General features: G+C 43.4%; 1 protein-coding gene across 1 annotated transcript in view; it reads left to right on the forward strand.

The window, feature by feature from the left end:
• The first annotated feature begins 15,034 nt into the window (after positions 1–15,034).
• The window catches only part of LOC144769629 (uncharacterized), a 231,720-nt gene continuing 226,242 nt past the window's right edge, over positions 15,035–20,512 (forward strand). The window contains exon 1 of the mRNA XM_078653799.1: positions 15,035–15,130. The gene's annotated coding sequence lies outside the window, so the exon portion shown is untranslated. The remainder of the gene's footprint in view (positions 15,131–20,512) is intronic.

Genomic DNA, 20,512 nt, shown 5'->3' on the forward strand with positions numbered 1-20,512 from the left:
ACAGTCATCAAAAATACAGATGCAATGGAACATTTTATACAAGATGTCCTCTCAGATTCCCATGCCCTATTATTTCACAAGGAAGAGTAAACAGCTTTTTCTCAGACATACAAGAACTCTGAAATTTCCCAAAAACACATACTACCTAAGGAGAACAGAATCTTCAAAGAATATTAATGGCTATATTCCAATAATTTTGAAAAGGTGGAATGCAAAAATGGATATTCAGTTTGTTGTAGACAATTCAATTGCTGCTGCTCATTACGTCACATCCCACATTACAAAATCTTAGAAGTTAAAGATGGAAGAAAAGTGAGAGGAGATTTCTGCAGAAAAGAGCCTCAGCAAGAAACTGCACAGCATCAGCTTGAAGATCCTTTTCCACGGAGAGATAGGATCCTATGAATTTTCAGATCAGTTGAGTTCAACCAGTTTATACTCAAACTCAATAGAAATCATTTGGGTAAGCATGGGCCTATTCAACACATGGAACAGAGGGCTGAAGCCTTTTCTAGAAATCCAATACTTAGCAGTTCAAACAGAAAGCACTGACTGTAAACACAGGGCTAAGCAGAAACTAACCATTTGACACAGATGTATGTTACCGCTGGCTTCTCCTTATGATTGATATTTCTTCCACATCTTTCTCCTCTGATGTGACTGGTGCCTCCGGTGAGGGTGATGGTGGATTTGCGGCAGCCCAGGGAGACAGATACATTTTCTTTTTTGCCATCATTCAAGAAAGAAAGTGAGTGGTCTTAAAGCTGTACCAAGGCACCCTCCTGGACCCAGTAGAGGGGACACACAACCCTGTAGATCTCTTTCCACCTCAAGGGTTTCTAGAGTCGCCGACCACAAGAATTTCCGGAATTGGCAAGGAAAAAACGAACCCTCAACCTCTGAATAAACCAATATCCCATAAACTGACTTATTTCATAATCATTGGACTTTTATTTTTTCTAGGAAGTTGAAATACCCATATTATAGACTCACACCTCCCGTAGCCCCAGAATCTATTTCTTTTTTTTTTACATGCATCCCATGTCCAATTAATGGACTCTTTTAACAGAGGCAACCCAATCTAGAAATCTTGGAGGGTTGGGGGATACCCAATTTGGACAGATTTCCCTTCTTGTCAAAAGAATTAAGACAAATAAAAGTGAGGCTAGGACCAGCTAAGAACTTGGGGGTGTGGTTCGGCCAGGACCTGAAGTTTTCGGATCACGTAAAAAAATTAAATGGTATTTGCTTTGGCACCTTGCAGACCCTGAGAAGATTTTTTCCTCTCCTCCCCAGGGCTGCTAAGGAAACTGTTCTTCGAGCCCTGATATTGTCTCGGCTCGATTATGCCAACGCCTTATTTTGCGGCTTGCCTGGGTATATGATTCATCGCCTTCAGGTGATACAAAATGCCGCAGTACGCCTGCTCTTCTCGCTCCCTAGGAGGACGAGCGTGTGGAGCCACTTACGTAGCTTGCACTGGCTCCCGGTACCACACCGAATTTTGTTTAAAATTCTGGTGTTGGCATTTAGAGCAGCACATGGTCAGGGTCCGATGTATTTGCGGAGACGATTTTCATTTTACATTCCTAATCGCGCCCTGCGATCGGCTAACCAATGCCAACTGATTGTGCCTAAATATAGATATGCTCGATTGGGAGGCCAATCTATCTCAGTTAAGGCAGCTTATGCTTGGAATGCCCTCCCCCTCTCTCTCAGAGCCTCTCCAACCATCACTGTCTTCAAAAAAGATCTTAAGACCTATCTTTTTAACGCTCCATTATAACAGATGTGCTCAAACTTTCGAGGCAGAATTACTCACCGCGCCAGGATACCCCACGGTAATGGAGCGCGCTATAAAAGCTTTTAAAATAAAATAAATAAATAAATAAATGTGATAGCTTATTAATAATACTATCTTCAGACAAGATTCCAAAGATAACAAAAAATAAGCTTACCTTGAATTCTGAGATTGTCTTTCCCACTTGGCACCAGAAGCCCTGGATCTGGGGACACTGCATAAACATGTGCACATCATCCGTACTCCCCAGGGTACACTTCAAGCAGGCCTTCACTCCTCCCAGCTCGGTAAGCCTCTTCGGGGTCCAATAGGCTATATGGAGTGTCAACAGATGATTTCTCCTCAATGGGACCAGCATTGACAACCCTCCATAAAGTGCACATAGATACTTGCCAATAAGATGTGACATCGCTGGAAGGCAGGTCTCTTCTCCGGGGCTCCTCCACAGGCATTACCAGTGGATCTCCTTTAACTAAAAGCGAGTACCATTTAGATACTTCTTTGCGTTGATGGAGGAGGGCTAATACCATATCCTCCAGCTCTTCATTCGCGACTCCATCTTTGCCCTAGTTAACAGCCCAACCAGACAGTTGATAGAAATTAAATCTGGAGAGCCTTTGGTTAGTTAGAGTATTGAAATGATCCCATGGAAGTAATTTATTGTCTCCCAGTAATTAACCCCATTTCTGTATGCCATTTGCCCAAAGTGGGGCTGATAGACTATCCTTAAGGCACTCAGGGGTGCCTGGAGAATTCCATATAGGAGCACATGAGCTAGATTCTGAAAGACTTCCTTAACTGGAACCATAATTCACAGGCCGACCTTAACATCTTCAGTTTAACTTTTCAAAAGCACTTGGGATGTCCAAATTTGAAAAGAAACCCGTCCCCGCCTCAGGAACACTTTTTGACATAACTAAAACAAAGGAAGGATAACAAGAAGAGTCAAATAAGAGAGACCTCATATTTTTAAAATGGAAGGCCTAACCTTAAAAGTTAAGGTCAGAACTGGCTATACCCCCATCTAATTTCGCACACCCTAATTTCTTCAATGCTATCCTGACCCCTTTGTTAGACCAAAGAAAACTATTTATGTCAGACAGTATAATTTGCATCAAAGATATAGGTGACTTGGGGCAGAACATACATTTTAACGAGATTAGAACGGCCAAGAATTGACAAAAGGAGGTTGCTCCATGATCTAGATACAGATACTTCAGGGACAGAAGATGTGGATGCTGTAGGTGCAGCGGCATTCATCTTTGCAAAGAGATGAGGCATCACTGCAACGAGGATGAGCTGCAGGGCTTACAGGACTCCAGCAATGTCACGTTGGAAGCGAGCCATGGCAGCCGAGTGGGAATCCTGCTTCTGCTCCATGTTCTCCAGGATCTTTCTCATTGCCCCCAATAGGACAGTTGTTGTTGCCTCTGCGTCATGACTCAGCGAAGTCTGCCAGGGACTGCTGGAGTGCAAGGAGTAGACTGTGGGTGTCTCTGGTGGCAGCAGAGTGGTCTCTATTCGGACTGAGGCACCCACAAATGGTTGACAGGATCTCCAACCCTGCAGCACCTGGTCTGGCATTTCACACTGTACCCCAACAGCACTACATTGAAATTGTGTAAGTGGGTCCTCAGTGTCCAGATTTGTGGTTGTGGTGGTAGGTGGTGCCTGTTGAATATTTGGCTGGCCTGAGGAGAGCCCACAATGCTACTGGATCCCCCAGTTCCATAGATGGGCTGCCTATGGAGTCGAGCAGACCTTGGAGGGTGTCCTGGTCGATGGTTGTGAGATCTTCTTCCACATCATCATCATCATTGAAGAGTGGGAGCATTAAGTGATGGTTCATCCTCTGCAATATAAAGAGCAGATGCTTTTGTATGTGTCTGTTCAATTTTTCAAGGAATTTTAGCATTTGACAATCCAAGTGCATGACACTTTCCATTCTCTTGTGTTACACGGTACACCTGTTACATGCAGCTTTGTATGTCAGTGTACAAGGTCCATGACTGTTACAATTAGGTTGTTCATTGATTTTGACATTTTCCCTCTATGCCAACAGTGTGGGCATATTTATAGGTTCCGTACTACCTCTGTTACATTGTGTACGCAGACCTTCCTGTGGTGCTGGTTACTTTACCTTATTTACTATGCTGCATGGAGCTACTTTACCTTATTTACTATGCTGCATGGAGCTACTTTACATGGATTCACAACGCACTGGTGATTAGACACCCTTCCATACTCCAGTTTGTTTAGAAGTGTGGTCACTGCCGGACGCATTTATAAGACACTTCAGCATCCTTTTGCTGTCAGTATGTGACGTTGGGGTGGCGCAATGTGCCACAGGCATTATTAGGCATGTAAAAACATGTTACATGGCTTTTCATGGCCTTATGAATATATGCCCCTTCTAACAAAAAATGCTTGAAAGGGATGTTCCTTGGGTGTTTCTGGGGGTGTTCCCAGCAACATTCATGGCTTTTTGATACTGCCGAGGATTTGCAAGAAATCTTAAGGCAGTTCCAAAACATATGCCTTGCAAGGGGAGGCATGATGATGGCACAACAAGGAGAAATATCTTTATTTCTCATTAGTTTTGCTTGTTATATGTGTGATGGATTCTGCAGCACACATGCAAAGAGGAAAAAGCTTGTTGGGATTGGGATCGTGCTGGAAGGTTTCCGTTCCTGTACAAAAAAGATCATCCCGCAACTCAGGCAGCCTTGCACCATGGTGCAAAGGCTGCCTGCATTGGCTCAAGGCAGCCCATTGTTTACCGGCACAGGGGAAAAGGAGGAATGCATGCTATCTAATAGATGTGGCCAATTCCTGCCTTTTGTTTGCCATAGGGCAGCACACCTATAAGGTCTGCTGTGCTGCCCTATGGCAATATACACATGAATGAGGCCCAGAGTTTTGAGGTGGACAATCCACTGAACCCCCCCTATTGATAGTGCCACTACCACCTATTTACAAGTGTGGCTTAAGGATTAGGCCACTGATGCACTTAGCCGAGGAATATAGCAATTTCATGGTTGTTGAGACAAGGGGATTTTCTTCCAATTATCATGATCTGAAATGTGTCTATGTGTTTTTATGTGCGTAGCACATATTGAAACAGGTCAATCTCATTAAGGGATATTTGTGTGCAGGAAGGAACACCTTCTTGTTCATTGACAGTCATTCCCTCTACCAAGACCCCCTAAATCTTTAGTCCAAGGGTGTCTTGGTTGATGCAAGGTAGCTTGGTTACACACAGGCAAAATAACAAGCACAGGGGTGAGGCTTGAAGTGGGGAATCTACACAACTAAGAATTTTCAAGACGGTGAAGCATGTTGTTAGTAAATTGATCTTAAACACACACTTTGCCTTTCTGTGGTTAGGCTACTACAAAGTGGCTACATACTAACCTATGTTTCAAATGGTAATCACAGACATCCTTTGTATTGCAGTGTTTTGATTGTAGGTTTATGTCTTCTGAACACAAGTATGTGTCCATTGATCCCTCTATGTATTTGAGACTGAGATCAGGACACACAACTGACTGTCATCCCGTTATGTGGCCATGTTACTGAGTAATTTGTAATTTGGCTACTTCTCTTGTGTATTTTGTGGCTTGCCACAACAGGAAGATATGTTAGAGGGTGAAATGTGTCATTCAGCACACCCGGGGATGCGTTATTTGTGTTAATAGTGTGATTACACTACCTATACCCCTTAGACCAGATTTTGATTGGAGCAAATTGTTAAAATGCTCAAGCCAACATGTGTCTGCAGACACGGGACTGGGCCAGAGTGAAGAAGTGCATGCCCTCCCCTTGTGTTTCCCACAGCAGCTACAATGATGACTTGTTGCAAGCAGGAGGACATGTGACTCTGAGGCATTCTACAGGGATTGGTGCATTCTAGCACAGCAGACCTTGGTTGAACAGCAGATGGGTGAGCACATGAATGATACATACTGTGGTGCACATAGCCCTTTGGTGCATTTGTTAGTGGCTGAATGATTACAGACATTAGTAGCAATGCATTTTCTCCCAGTCACATTTGATATTAGCTAAGACCCATGTTCCACATGACTTTTTGTGTCACTGACCACAAAACTCAGGTCCATGTATACAATGACATACTGCCAACAGAACATCAGAGTAAGCAACTTTCATGTGGATAAATGGAGTTGGAAGCATAAGAGCAAGACAGCCCGAAGCCAAGTAACAAGCATAATGGCAACATTGTGAATGAGGTCTCTTCTCACCCTTCACTTACCATGATAGGAATGTGGAATGTGTGGTTTAATGAGCATTGCATACACAACATGCATGTTGATATTTAATATAAACAAATACATACAATGCTGGGATAGTAAACACTACTTAAATAAGCAGAACACATGTGCAAACATTGAAAGCAGCTTGCACCTCCAGTACATTGTGATCATAATGCAATGTGCCCATTTGCATCACAAGGTGCTTGCAAAAATTGTGCAGCTTTTCATGTGAACAGCAAGGGTGAGTAGAATAGTTGTAGCTTACATTTGGATATGTGTTTTTGTGTGTTGCATTCACCTGTATACATCAGACCAGCAGATGAGCAATTCATGTTAACTGTAGCATATTTCAAAGCCACTGTCACAATAGGACCATCACTCTTTTGAACTTTACTGTGCGAAAACATGTTTTGCAATATTTAATAGGCAGTGTTGACCCACCTGATGTTGCCTGGCAACACCTTGTAATTGTGGCACATTTCCACACTGTAGTTGTGGGCAAATGCACAAGATTGTGACAGACCACAGTGTTAGCCTTTTTGGCTTGACATCACACTCAGCAACTTCTGGCACAAAAGTCAGAACCATATTGACAACAATACATGGCAGGTAACATTTCACCCAGCGCTGCAGAGAAATGTAGCTGCCTAGGGCAAATGCAGACACTCTTGTACCATTGTGCAAAAGTGCCGGTGTTGGTGCAGGGCAGCTGCATTTTTCAGTAGTGCATAGTGAAACACAGGATTGGACCATATTGATGTAGATACAGCACAGCCCTATATTTTAGGAGTGGCGGAGCGTTATGTCAGGAAACTGACGCCTTACTCCATTGCTTTTATTGTAAATTTGCCCCCGTGTTATAAGAAGCATGACTGGTCAGTTGACATTGCATGTATGCATTTGTGCTTGATTACAAGTTCTGTACCCTTCATTATATTACTTCCAATGTTTTTTTAATCAAAAGAGCAGCCCATGGGACATGTGAATGTACCACCGAGTCCCTATGTAGCTTGCATTTGATCTACAGACAGTGTGGGGGACACTGAGACATAGGTAGATGGATGGAAAAAAACACTACTAGCCAACACCCCATCCCTGGTTGTTACTTACCCTGTTGCTTATGCAGCTGGTCATATTCACACTATCCCTCAACTCCAACCACTGACTCCTCACAGATAACTATGGACAACTCTTCTACTGGGACTCTGGCTGGTCATCCTGTCTGTTGGGTGACAAGGGGCGTTGTTTGCTGCTTCACTTGTTCCCAGCTGCTACATTTTGCACTGAGGTTCTTTGAGATGTTTCCGGATTTTTTTCTATTTCTTTCCTGTTAGACGGAAAAAAGTGACGTCAGACAAGCTAATGTGAGTTTTCTTGCCACTAATTGGTTAGCTGTCACTTTTTTCAGGTTAGCATCAAGATTTTTATCACCATGACGCTTTGGTTAGCAGCAACTTTTGCCGCTGCAAGCTGATCCCATCGCCATGTGACGACGTATTGTAAATATGGCACACACATGCCGATAGTTTTTGGCAATAAGCAGCATTAAAAAATAAATCTGCTAAGCAATGTCAAATTTGCTTAGTGGCAATTCTTGTAAATATACCCCTCAAGGACTTAAATTTACTATTTCCACTGCAGTCTAAACCAATTTTGAGGTGATGTTGGACCCTGATCGGGTGACATTTACTATTCACACTCAAATCTAAAGCATTTTGGGGAAGGGGCTGGCCATTAAAGTAGTTAAGTTTATGTGAGAAATTAGGTTACTGGTTGACTGGGTTGTGAGCCCTGGCAGGCACCAACCAAAATCCTTGTCATGTTAAGGCACAACTAAGCCCTAAATTAACCTGTGCTCAACCCTTGGTAACTTTGCACAGAGCAGTCAGGCTTAATGTAGAGGCAATATGTAAAGAAGTAATGCTGCATACACACAGTAATAAAGTAAAACACAACACAAGAAAACTCCCAAATCCATTTAGAAAAATAGAGGAAATTATATTATCATTTTTGACAACAATATGACAAAAATCAAATGGTAAGGGCTGCAGTCCCACTAGTAGCATGTAATTACTGACCCTGAATATTTGGTATACCATAATACATGGAGTATACGTAAACCCCTTGTAGGTGTAAGTTCAAGTTAGCATGTTTTAGGGAGTGAACACAAGCACGTTATCACTGGTTTACTGTGGACGTAGGCTGAGTGAGTCCTAAACCCCCCATGTAGTGACCCTCCAAACCTGGACCTTTGTTTGTGACGATAAAGAAGCCCAGTTAGCCATGATCTGAAACTTGGGACTCAAAACATGTTTGGCTAAAAACTGCTCTCAGAACCAAGGGAAGACCGGAACCAACCTGTTTGTCTATCTGCCCAAGTTTCATAGCTGGTCAACCTGACTTTGCAGTAGCTTCTGCTATATTCCTCTCCACAGTAGTATATCCTGTTCAGCAGGTCCTTTGGCCAAGGGGTATCTGATCTCCTGAAACTCTCATCACCTACAATCTCTTGCCTCTTTCCACTCGTGAACTTTGGCTTCCAATAAAGGGGCTGATTACGAGTTTGGCAGTCCGATGGACCACCAAACCTCCGGTGGCGGTGTGGCTACCACCACATCAGTGGTTCAACTGCTGTATTACCGTGATAGGACCACGGCAATCCCTGGCAGTCTTACAACAGTCTAGAGCCCACAATGTGCTGGAGGTGCTGCATTTGCAAAAACAACAATTGATGGACAGAATGCAGAACAATGTCATACATTCACCCCAGTACAGAGATCTGGGCCTAAATCCATCGAGGTGCTGCAGTGGCACCCTCAAGCATATTAGGAGTTTCCTCAATGCCACATTTTTCATCGCAGTGAGCCCAAAATTAAAAATGTGGCAGTGAGGAAACTAAGGGAGCCCTACAGGTCCCCATGGTGCCTCTGTGCACAGAAGTGCATGCCGGAGGGCACATGGTGTGCCCACTTGTCTTTCTGCACCATCTGTTCCTGCACCGCATGGTCTTCATAGTCCATGCTGTGCAGGAACACTTGGTCCAAGGGCGGAGCTTTTTTAAAGCTATGCTATGAGCCTTTAGATTCATATAGTAACCCATTGTGGCCTATATTGTATTTTTGTTTTTCATTCTTCAGTCTGCTAAGGACCATTGTTCCTCCTAATAGAATTGTTACCCGTGGTCCCTAGCCAATTATCAGGTCCCCTTGTCTTTTCTAAATAAATGAGCCTTACAAAGTCACCGAAGTGGAACCACCGCTGCAGTACCGCCCACTGGATTTGAACTCGTAATCTGGCAGGCAGTGTGCGGATGACTTTGGCGGTCTTGGATGGTGGCATAATCAGGCCTTAAGTCCAAAACCTTCTAAGCTACTTTGTCCATTTGCTCCCTGATGACACCTCCTCTGACCGACACTGCCTGCAGTCTTGCCCTGCTGAAATTGACCTCCTGAGAGAATATTGAGCAATTCATAACTCTGGTTCTATTGATTGGATTTGTGTTGTTTTGGTGTCAAATAATTTATTAAATGTACTCTTTTTTCTAAATTGGTGTGGGATTTTTTTGTGATGGGTTTTCACTTTATTACCCTTTGTGTGCTGCTTCATGAATCGTCACACACATTGGCTCTCAGTTAATCCAGACTGCTTTTTGTGCCAAGCTACCAGGGTTTATGGGCAGGTTAATTTTGCGACTTTTGTTGTTCACCATGACAGGGATTGTGTCTATTGCTCGAAAAGGGGTCACCCTCCCCCATTCAACTAACAGCTAAATCTCTCACACATAGACTGCACATTGTGGCATTCTCGCTGTTGCTCCATTTACAGTGACATAATGATATTACTACAGCCCTCTGTGATTCTGACAATTGTTGCCATTCACCTAGCAGATTGAATTAAATCAGCCTGTTTGATGCACAGAGTGGTTCAGAAGTGCCTGGTTCATTAGGTAAAGAAATAACTTCTACTTCCCCATCAGATCTTTTTAATAATCTAACCTGAGGGCTATGGTGGTACCTCACTCAAAGTCAGCATGGGGACTGTTCCCAGTCCCGGACTTTTGACCTATAAATGTGTGCTTTGTATGTTTAATCTACAAATCATTGTAATTGCTTGGTAGTCTGATGAGTACAAGGGCATCAATCCAAGGTTATCACTCCCAGAACGCATTAGGATTTCACATAAAAGATCAGTGGCCAATTTCATATAGTGTCCCTGGTGCCCAACGGGCATTTGAGCCCACTTTGTGCATCCCTGGGCACTTTGGAATTACAGAAGGGGCCCCAGATGCTTGTGCAGCCCCTTCTGTAATACCAATCGAACTGGCACACATAAAGCGCCAGCACTTTCTTCAAGGGGGCTTTTCCTCATTTGCATGGGGGTGTTCCCCATGCAAAAGAGGGAATCCTTCACCTCTGCACCTGTGTGGTATTACCAACGCTTGTGCAGAGACAAAGAAGCCCTCAGGAGGGGTACTGAGGTGGGGCACTGTCAGTGCACCTCCTGAAAGCACCCCTCTGCAGAAGGTAAAGGCATACCCTGCTGGCGGGTGCAGTCACAGAAAAATTTGGCTCATGTAATTCAGCCCCAGGACTGACACTGGTGTCAGTAATAACATGAAAGGAGATGGACGACCTCCAAGGAGCAGTCTTCAAATTCAAAATATCTTTATTTCGGCATAGTTGCCATAAAAGAGTCGCTACACATTCATTACAATAAAAAACAATTAACATAAAAAACCATCGGGTAAAATACATTTCATAATAAAAGTAAATCAGAGCACAATCATCAATGAGATACAAAAAAGGGAAAAGGTCCCCCACTGGTTACTATATTATTCCTCTTTTCATGGATAAGCATTATTTACAACTGTTGGCCCTTTTTTTTCCTTAGGAAAAAGATTGAATATAAGAATCTACTAACGCTGAATATTATTGTTTGGTTTGTGTTAGTTGTAAGAATTCTCAATGCCTTTGAACATGATCTCACGCCCAACAATAAGCATATTGGTTTTATCCATCTTTTCCTGGCCAATACGTAAGCAGGACAAAAGAAAAAAATATGAGACTCATTTTCAATCTGGTGGCAATCACACATAGAGCAAATTTCGTCAGTCACTGAAGATGGGACATTGGACCTCTTTGCCCAACGTGCCAAAGTTGTTTTTAGTAAGAGATTCCCATACCTTAATTTTAAGAATAAAGTTTTAGCAAGAGTGGACTCTATCTCGTCCATAAAGGTCTCAAACAGTGGTACATTCTTAAAACTAAGAAAGTTTGTTACTATGGTCCCAGCAGTTAGGGCACTTGTTGTCCTATTAATAATACAGCTCCAGAAAGCCCTTTTTAAAATTAATTTCGAGTTGGGCGGTAATTGCTCAGGGTTCTCCCAAAAGTGTTTTAGACCTATTATACTGAACCAGTTTGTAACGTGCTTTAACCATGGGATGGTTTTTAAATTATCTAACTCCATGATTTCTTTTAGCCCGTCCCTATAGTCGTGTAATTCTGGCACCCGCCATAGTCTGACCCATAACATCAGTGGCCGAATTATAGTATAGTGATCGGTTCTTTTGATGTTTAGGTCTAATTGAAGGGGCACTAGAGGGGTGCCTCTTGGGACCCTTACCAGGCTTCTCATAAATTTATTGTCCAGGACACTGAAAGTATCCTTAGACCCTGGTCCCCATATTTCTGCGCCGTATAACACTGCTGGTTGTACCTTAAATTTAAAAAGTTCAATCGCCGGAGACACAGCTTTACTAGTGCTCAAACTTTGCTCCCTGAGGATTGGCTTTGCATTCTGGGCGAATGCCACTTTACTTTTTTCCATTTGTGCTCTCCATGGAAATGTGGAATCTAATGTAACCCCTAAGTATGTAAATTGGGAGACCGATTCTAATCTTACTCCTTCCAAGAATAAACAGCCTTTATCGGTTTTTGTTGGATTTAGGGCCATACATTTAGTCTTTTTCCCATTTATCTCCAGTCCTTTCTTACCACAGTATTCGCTAAAGGAATTCAGTAGTGCCTGGAGTCCTTTCTTAGTTTGGGAAATCAGAATAGTGTCATCAGCAAATAGTAGGGGTGTTACCCTTTCTCCATTCAGTTTTGGAGAGTCATTTTTGCATCCCTCCAGATGCGACGGGATGTCATTCACGAAAAGGGAAAAGAGCGTGGGAGCCAGTACACAACCTTGGCGTACACCACGCTCGATAGGGATTTTTTGGGTTAGTTCCCCACTTGGACCCCATCGAATTTTCCCAAAATTCCCTTCGTGTAACTCTTTTATCTGAACTAATAAACTAGTTGGCATCCCTACTACACTCAACATTTTCCATAGGAGGTTGCGTGGCACTAAATCAAATGCTGCCCTCAAACCAACAAAAGCAACATATAAATGACCCTTTTTGATTAAAACGTATTTCCAATAAAGGCAACAAAATCTAAATATATGATCAATGGTGCTTACTTTACATCTGAAACCAGCTTGGAATTTAGTTAAAATTGCATTACCCTCCATCCAGTCACTGACACGAGCTAAAATGTGTCGTGAGTAAATTTTCTGGAGGATATCCATCAGGCTGATTGGCCGATAATTAGAGAGATCCAGCCTATCCCCTTTTTTAAAAATTAAAACAATTTCAGCTCCCCTCCAACTTTCGGGGAAATCTAAAGTGAGGGATAACTTATTGCACAAAAGGTTAATGTATGGTGTCCATACTTTTAAATCATGCTTATATAAATCCCCTGGGATCTTGTCTAGACCTGGTGCTTTGCCAGACTTGATTTGGATAATTGCCAGCTCGGTTTCGCCTAAAGTGAAACCCAGGCAATCTATGGGATGGTCGTAGCATGGGACATCCAAATCCATGTGGGCATCATCATATTTTTTATAAAGACTAGTAAAGTGGTTAGTCCATGTTAGCTCATCCAGGTAGATGTCCTTGGCCACTCTCCCTATGTGGTTTCCGTTGGCTACTAGCCTCCAGAAGCCTACGTTATCTCTTGTTTTAGCAGCCAGCAACATATCAGCCCATTTTTCTTCCTCCCAGGCTATTTTGGAAGCCTTTTGTACTACCTTATAGTTATTCCTTGCTGTTTTTATGTCCAAAGGGGACTTAGATTTAATTGCTGATAAAAGAGCCCTTTTAGATTCTCTACAGGATCTGCCATACCAAGGTTTACTATGGGACAGATTCTGTGTCTTTTGTTGGTTCTTCTTGGGCATTTTAGTAACAAAATTTTTTATTTCATTAATAAAGTTTTTGTGTAGTGACATAAAATGAATTGGGTTTACCTCCTCTATCGCAAGACCTATGTATAAACCAAGGGTCTCTGCAAAGAGAGTATATATTTCTGCGAGAATCTCACCATGATCTAGTATAAATGGCCATTTAAGAGCTCGTCTGTTATTGCTAATGTGGATCTCAACATTGTCAATGTTACTACCATCTGCTAAGGGAGAGGAAATTACTCCTTCAAACAAGGAGGCTTCCATTAAGAGACTTACAGGAAAGTGGTCGCTTTCTAGCCTATCCTTTACCTCAAAGTCCAGAATATTCGGCCAGATGGATATAGAAGCGATCACAAAATCCAAATTGCTTCTGCAATTATTCCTGCTAAAGGTCGGTCTTTTCAAGCTATCAGACGGAAGCCGTCCATTGCAAGCCCTAAGGCAATACTCTGTACACAATTTTGTTATCTGGAGTGCCAAAACCGAGCATTTTACAGGTTTCGCATTCTCCAGAGCAGGGATTTTATTGGCTTGATCTTCCTCTTCGAAGATGTCACATAGACCCAAGATAGGTTCATAACTGCAATTTAGATCACCTGCCAAGATGACGTGATCCTCCCTTCCATCTAATGTACTTAAAAAGCAATATAATTTGGTTAATGTTATTGAGTCTCTTGATGAGGGTGTTGGTCTGTTATAGACGTTTATTAGGAGGAGTTTTTTCCCTTCGTATGTAGTTATTTTTAAAGCTAAAATGTCAAGGGAATTTGCATCCAACACCTCGATTTGAACCCTTAGGTTTACTTTCACCCAAATTAATAGCCCGCCCGAAGGCCTTCCACTTCTAGATTGAATAGCACCTATTCCAAATGACTTATATCCAACTCTATGTGGTGTGACAACTGCCCAGGTTTCTTGTAGCAGACAAAAGTCAAAAACATCAATTTTTGCGACTCCGGCTATATTCCAAGAGACTAATTTTACAGGCTCTCTTGTTCTAGCTAGGATCTCTGGGGCTAAGTTAGATAACTCCCTTTTTCTGACTGGGATCTGAAGTTGGGTCACCAAGGGTGCTTCCCCAGTTGTTAACATTGTACAGCCCTCCCCCTTAATCATTCCATCCCTCGCAACCAAATTAAACAAAGGTGAAAACCCAGTATTCCCCAACACTTCAACTCCATTGACAACACCCTTTGCACTAAGGGTGTGTATACCACTTTCCTCACCCCCCTAACTCGAAAAACATCAATCACAATCATCTTCAACATTAGGAAGTCCAGAATAGGAGGCTGGTGTTTTCTGGATACCTGGCCCAAGGATGGAGTTCCTCCTCTCTTTGCCTCAAATGAAGACCATTTGTCCTTCCAAAACAAATGTGAAAATCTTCAAAGCCCACACCTCCTATGTTTACCACTGTGTCTTAATGTGTGTTTCCTCTCTGTGGTTTCTTAATGCCAAGCAGGCAAAAGCAGTCATATCTCAGCTAGAAACATAGTGTTACTTTCTCATACCATGTTTCGTAGCTTACTAAACCAAAAATTGTGAAACAGGTGAAATTGTACACACACGATAAGCCTCCGCCCTTGAAAAAGGTGAGGTGATTGCTTAGTCTGGAAGAACGCCATCAAAATGTCAACATGTCAACATGTCAACATTTATTATATATTGCGGTTGCCACAGATCCTGTTTGTACCGTCCCAGACTCACTGCCTTACTTCACTCTGGCTCTATCACTTTGCACGCGGGGTAGCTGTCTGAGCACTAAGGAGCTGATCGACTCACTTTTCATCCACCAGAGCAGCAGGAAGACATACCCAGTGCAAAAGTAAGATGAATTTTCTTTATTGTTCCCTTCTCTAGAATTACAACGGGTGCAATTGGGTTTGAAGCTTTAGGGCAGTGGGAATTATCTTCAGTAGGATAGATTCCCTTCGGTACACATCAGTACAGAAAGTCAAGTGAGAAACCTCCTGCATGGTCACTTTTACGCCGATGGTGCGTCACTTTTTGTGACGCACCAGCGGAGTAAAAAATGTAGCCTTGTTGCACTATATTTACAAAATGACGCATCTAGGTAGATGCGTCACTTTGTAAACCCCTGCGCCACATTATACCTGCCCATGGTATAATGTATGAAAGGGGGGTGTTTTGACGCAAGAAAGAGACATAGAAGTGATGCTGTGAATTCTATAAGATTTCACTGCGCCATTTCTTGGATGCTAATGCGTCAAAATCTTACGCCTGCATCATGGCAGGCGTAAGACTTATGCAGGCACTAACAACATGGGACTTGCCCATGTGAAAGTACACATTGCTGGAGTTGCGTCACTTTTGCGCCTACAAATACGTCAGAAATACTGACGTATCTGTAACTCCTTGCAACATGATGCGTCATACTGTAAATATGACGCATCGTTAGTGTCACAGGGAGAGCGCAGTGTAAAGTGACGCATCGCTGTTTTCACGCAGCGATGCGTCACTTTTCATAAATGAGGCTCTAAGTATTTTACAATCAGTGTAAACGCCTGGAGTGCATCTGGAGGAAAGACTATAATCCGGAAAGCAACAACTTTTATAAAGAGGAACTTAAAAAATCTCACGCCCTGATTGGAAAAAACAGATTCCATTTTTACACCAATAAAACTGAATCAGCATACAACAAAATAACTTTTTATGATGCTTTAATGTCTGTTGTCACTGGATCGCACTAGGACGCTGGCCCCAGCATCGGTAGAGAACTGCAATATGATTGCACACTACTTTTCACCCAAAGTACCTAAAATGTATGAGATTTTCTCTCGGGAAGCAAGAAGTCCCTTGATTCTTGATGCTTTACCAAATAATTCAGTCAGAGCTTTTAGTCTTAAAGAGTTCACAGTTCCTAACTTAGAAAACTGGAAGAACTTGGCATACGGTTTTAAATCTGGTTCTCCTTCGTACCGCCAAAGCTTCTGATGCAATTACTCCCCCATCCAACAATTACTTGCCCTCTCCTTTAGTACTGGAGAGGTTCCTTTGAAATGGAAGCAGGCTACAGTCCTACTATTACTAAAAATGCCTTTGACTGATCTTATGGCACTAGAAAACTTACGTCCTATCTCCTTATTCACGATTCATGAGAAAAATAGCAGAGAAGGTGGTAAACAACCAACTCCTGAATTATATCATCACTAGCAGCCCGTCCCGACGTTGTCCAGGTATGAAATAGAATGTGTGTAATGTGTGTATTTGGCAAGGGCAATTTATTTTAAAATCTCGCGGTAGACAACATTTTTTGTTTCATTAGAATAGGGACGGAGAAGGACCAGCTGCAGCCCTGGTTGATGTTAGCAGGCGCGTGTAATTGGTGTAGTGATCTACCGCCTGAGCCCGGCTATAGCCCTGGTTGATGTTAGCAGACGCGTGTAATGCTGTTGAATGAGAGAGTTATTGCGTTCACATGGCATGAAGGCCGGACACACGCCCCCAGTGTTTCTCACGCCCCCAGCGTGCCCCTTGATGCTGCGCAGCAACGCAATTCGCGCTTGAATGTGCGTCTCACATGGCATGAACGGCGGACACACGCCACCAGCGTTTGTCACGCCCCCAGTGTTTGTCACGCCCCCAGCACACGCCCACAGCCTACGATGTGATGGCCGTACCACACACCCCCAGCGTTAGTCATGCCCCCAGACCACGCCCACAGCACAACGCAAAAATGCCCACAAGGGACTACTTTGCTGGCACGGTTCTTTTACCTTTTAAATGTATATGGTGTCCTACGGTACAATTGTATGTCTTGCACTGTATGATTGTGATGAACACTACTGTTTCATGAAAAGTTAATAAAAACATTTTTTTTTAAAATGTATATGGTGGCCGTCTCCATAGCCTATGACCTTCTGCTGCAACTGCCCTTTCCAACGCTGTATTGGGTGTTGTGATTGGTGCTGTGGTTACTGAGATTACCCACCTCAAAGGTTTGGGCTCTCTCTTTATAATATTAGTATGGATGAATGAACTTTACCATCCCACCCAGTTTGGCTTCAGAAAATCCTACTCGAGGGAATCAGCTCTTTTGCTGTCCATCCAAACTTTAAGGAAATGCGCTGATGCAGGTCAAACGGCTGCACTGATACCTTTGGACTTATGTGTGCCCTTTGAAACGGTCTCCCATAGTTTCCCCTCCCAAAGACTCAGCCATTGCGGGATTGTAGGCATTGCGCTTTGCTGTCTATGTTCCTATCTTCATGACAGCAGCTTTCAGGTGTCTCAGAAGACTTTTCCATCAGAAAGTATGCCATTAGCGCAAGGTATCACACTGGGCTCTATTTTAGGCCCGACTTTGTTCAACCTGTATATTGGCCGACTTGCAGATATTGTGGAATGGCACAAGGTGACTATTGTGTCATATGCAGATGACACACAACTTATATATAATTTTGCTTATCCCTATGCTTAGAAGAGCAAGCTGTGTTATCTAAAGCACTGTGCATGCTATACTCCATGCATATTCATTATGTGTTGCAACTGGCGGCATGCAGCACACCGTCATTTATAATTTTGTGTGATATTACTTTGCCTTAGCCCTAAGTCACACTGGCATCCAGGGAATTCTCGCCTCGGGTAGACTGCACGCATGGAATACATTGAGGCCACATGTAAAACCATTTTAAGCTGGCGCAAATGGAGATTTGTGCCATTTGTGCCCGCTAAAAATGTTTGGTGCATGTATCAGCTCTATTTTGGGAGTCGATAACCTGTTACCGACTTGCAAAATAGGGTTTCAGAGTCGCTATTTTGATGGGGCATGCCAATGGCTTCCCTTCCTAATAGCGAGTCACAAGAACATGTGCAATTATTTTGCAAAAGGAATGTGGTCGATAAACAATCACAGTTTAGTCCCTACTTCAAGTAGGTGCTAAGGCACTCACGAATGGGAAGTGGTGCTGGAACTTAAAACTCTCCATACCAGGCTCAGATAAAAAATAATCCCTCCCAGTAAACAGACGTCGATGGAATCAGCCCAGAGAGTGGGTTATGTCTGAAATATGACATACCTACTGGAGAAACCATCAGTAAAGCTTGCACTACAAACCTTAGTTTAGGGTGATATATGTCCATACCTGCCTCATTTGCCAGATTCTAACCATCCTAAAGATTAGGCTGTAAACCCATCTTTTCTAGCCCTGTTTGGTATAACGAGGTGAGGAGTGAAAATGGTGTTTGTGCATGTCCTCTTCATTTAAACTACTCCCCATGACATATTTTGTTGTATTTTACCGTTTATGAGGTTGCTTGCTCTAATAGCTTAAGACCTTTATTTATAACTATTAGATATGTTCTAGACAGAAGGGAGTGGCTCTAATGTCTTGTTAGAACTGGGGATCTCTAGCTGGCAATGGTATACACCTTTGACCAAATAGGAACCCTTGCTTCTAAGTCAGGGAAAGGGAATTACACTACTGGATAACCTCTGCAGACCCACAGGGGAGGTGCAGCATGGGGGAGGTGCGGCGTCATTGGTGCTTTACAGCATCGGTTCCCTACTTCGGGGTAGATGATGCGTCTGTGTCCTGGATGTTTGAGCAGGCAGGGGAGGCGACAGTTCCGGACCGGAGAGGAGGTGAGATCCCGATGGCGCTGAAACCACAGTTCCGTACGATGTCGCGATGTCGACTGACTCTTGGCCACCCACGTCGATGATTGGCTCCATGATGATGTCGGCTTTGGAGTCAATGCGTCACAGCAGCAGCCGTCGGACCGGCATTGCAAGTCATAGCAACATTCACAGCTATGGTAGGCTTTCGATGTCGTTTGCTGGCGTCGATGTGGCACGGCGGCCAGTGTCGGGTCTACTCCTCAGGTCGGTGCAGCGCTCATGGCTTCAATGCACATGATGACGTCACTCGCCGGCGTCAGTGTTGCAGGATTCCTTCTGTAGCAGCTAGAACAGCAAGTTCCATATGCAGTCAAACAGAAGGGGTGAAGTCTGGTATCCCTGAGACTTCGGTCAGGAGGCATGCCCTTGGAGTAATATTCTGCAAGATGACGAAAGTCCTTGGAAAGTTCCTTCTCCTCTCCTTGGCACTGAAGTAACCACTGTAGGCCAACACAGCAACACAGCACACTGGCAGGAGGGCAGTCCAAATCCTACATCTTCCCTGGTACTTCTCCTTGGCAGACGTTTGTCTTGTTGTTCCAGGCAGAGGGTCCTGTACCCAGTCCAAACCAGTTCTGTTCAGTCCTGGAGCACTTTGTTCACATGACTCCTGCTTTCCTTTGGCAGGGTGGGCCAGGGTCATCAGACAAACCTCAGGAGGTGGAGCATGCATTGTGGAAGGCAGGAACAGCCCTATTTAGACCCAGGTGCTACTCCTCTCACCCACCCATCTGCATTCAGATAGGTCTATTCAGCCTTGTGCTGACTCACCCTGTCTCCTGGAATCCCCCAGCCCCTGTCACTCACAAAACCAGACACACAATAAAAGTGGATGCATTCTTGTTCACAGCCAAACAAGTATCACTTTGTTTGCAATACAAGTCTACTCTCCTCTTGTTCCACTTTTATCCATTCACCAAAACAACATGCCATTTATGCATTTCTCTCACTTCAACAGGTGTAGAAAATGTATTGACTCCCTTGTTTTTGTTGCACAACTTGACCTTAACCAAATCGTTCGGACCTATGTTACCTCCTTTTCGCTAAGTAGTCTTTCTTGACACATACCTCTCTTGCAAGTATCCACTGAGGAGTGAGTTTAGTCTTTGGAACCCTTCTCCTCATCCTCTTAAATGGCATGTCCTTGGTGACGCTATAAATGGCAGTATTGTAAGGCCAACCCATGTTATCCACACTCCTCTGAACATCTTGATTTCCTTGAACGGCCTTTTGGATGGTGCCTTTAATGACTCTGTTCATAGGTTCCCCCATGCCATTTCCCTGTGGTTTGTATAATGACGTGCATATCTGCCTTATGCGTTTACCCTTTAGAAAACTCTGCATGACATGTGAAATAAGTTGGAAGCCGTTATGAGTTACCATAACCCTTCTCTCTTAAATATAACGTCTAAATTCTTGATTACTGTACCAGTGGTAATGTATCTTAGAAATTCTACAATGACCCAACGTGAACAGACATCCACCAGGACCATAGCAAAGTGCTTGTCCTCAGGTAGAAAATACATGGGGCCAATGAAATCCATACACACTTTGTCTCATGCAGCC

This window comes from Lissotriton helveticus, chromosome 7 (assembly GCF_964261635.1).
Source record: "Lissotriton helveticus chromosome 7, aLisHel1.1, whole genome shotgun sequence".
In the NCBI taxonomy this organism is placed as follows: domain Eukaryota; kingdom Metazoa; phylum Chordata; class Amphibia; order Caudata; family Salamandridae; genus Lissotriton; species Lissotriton helveticus.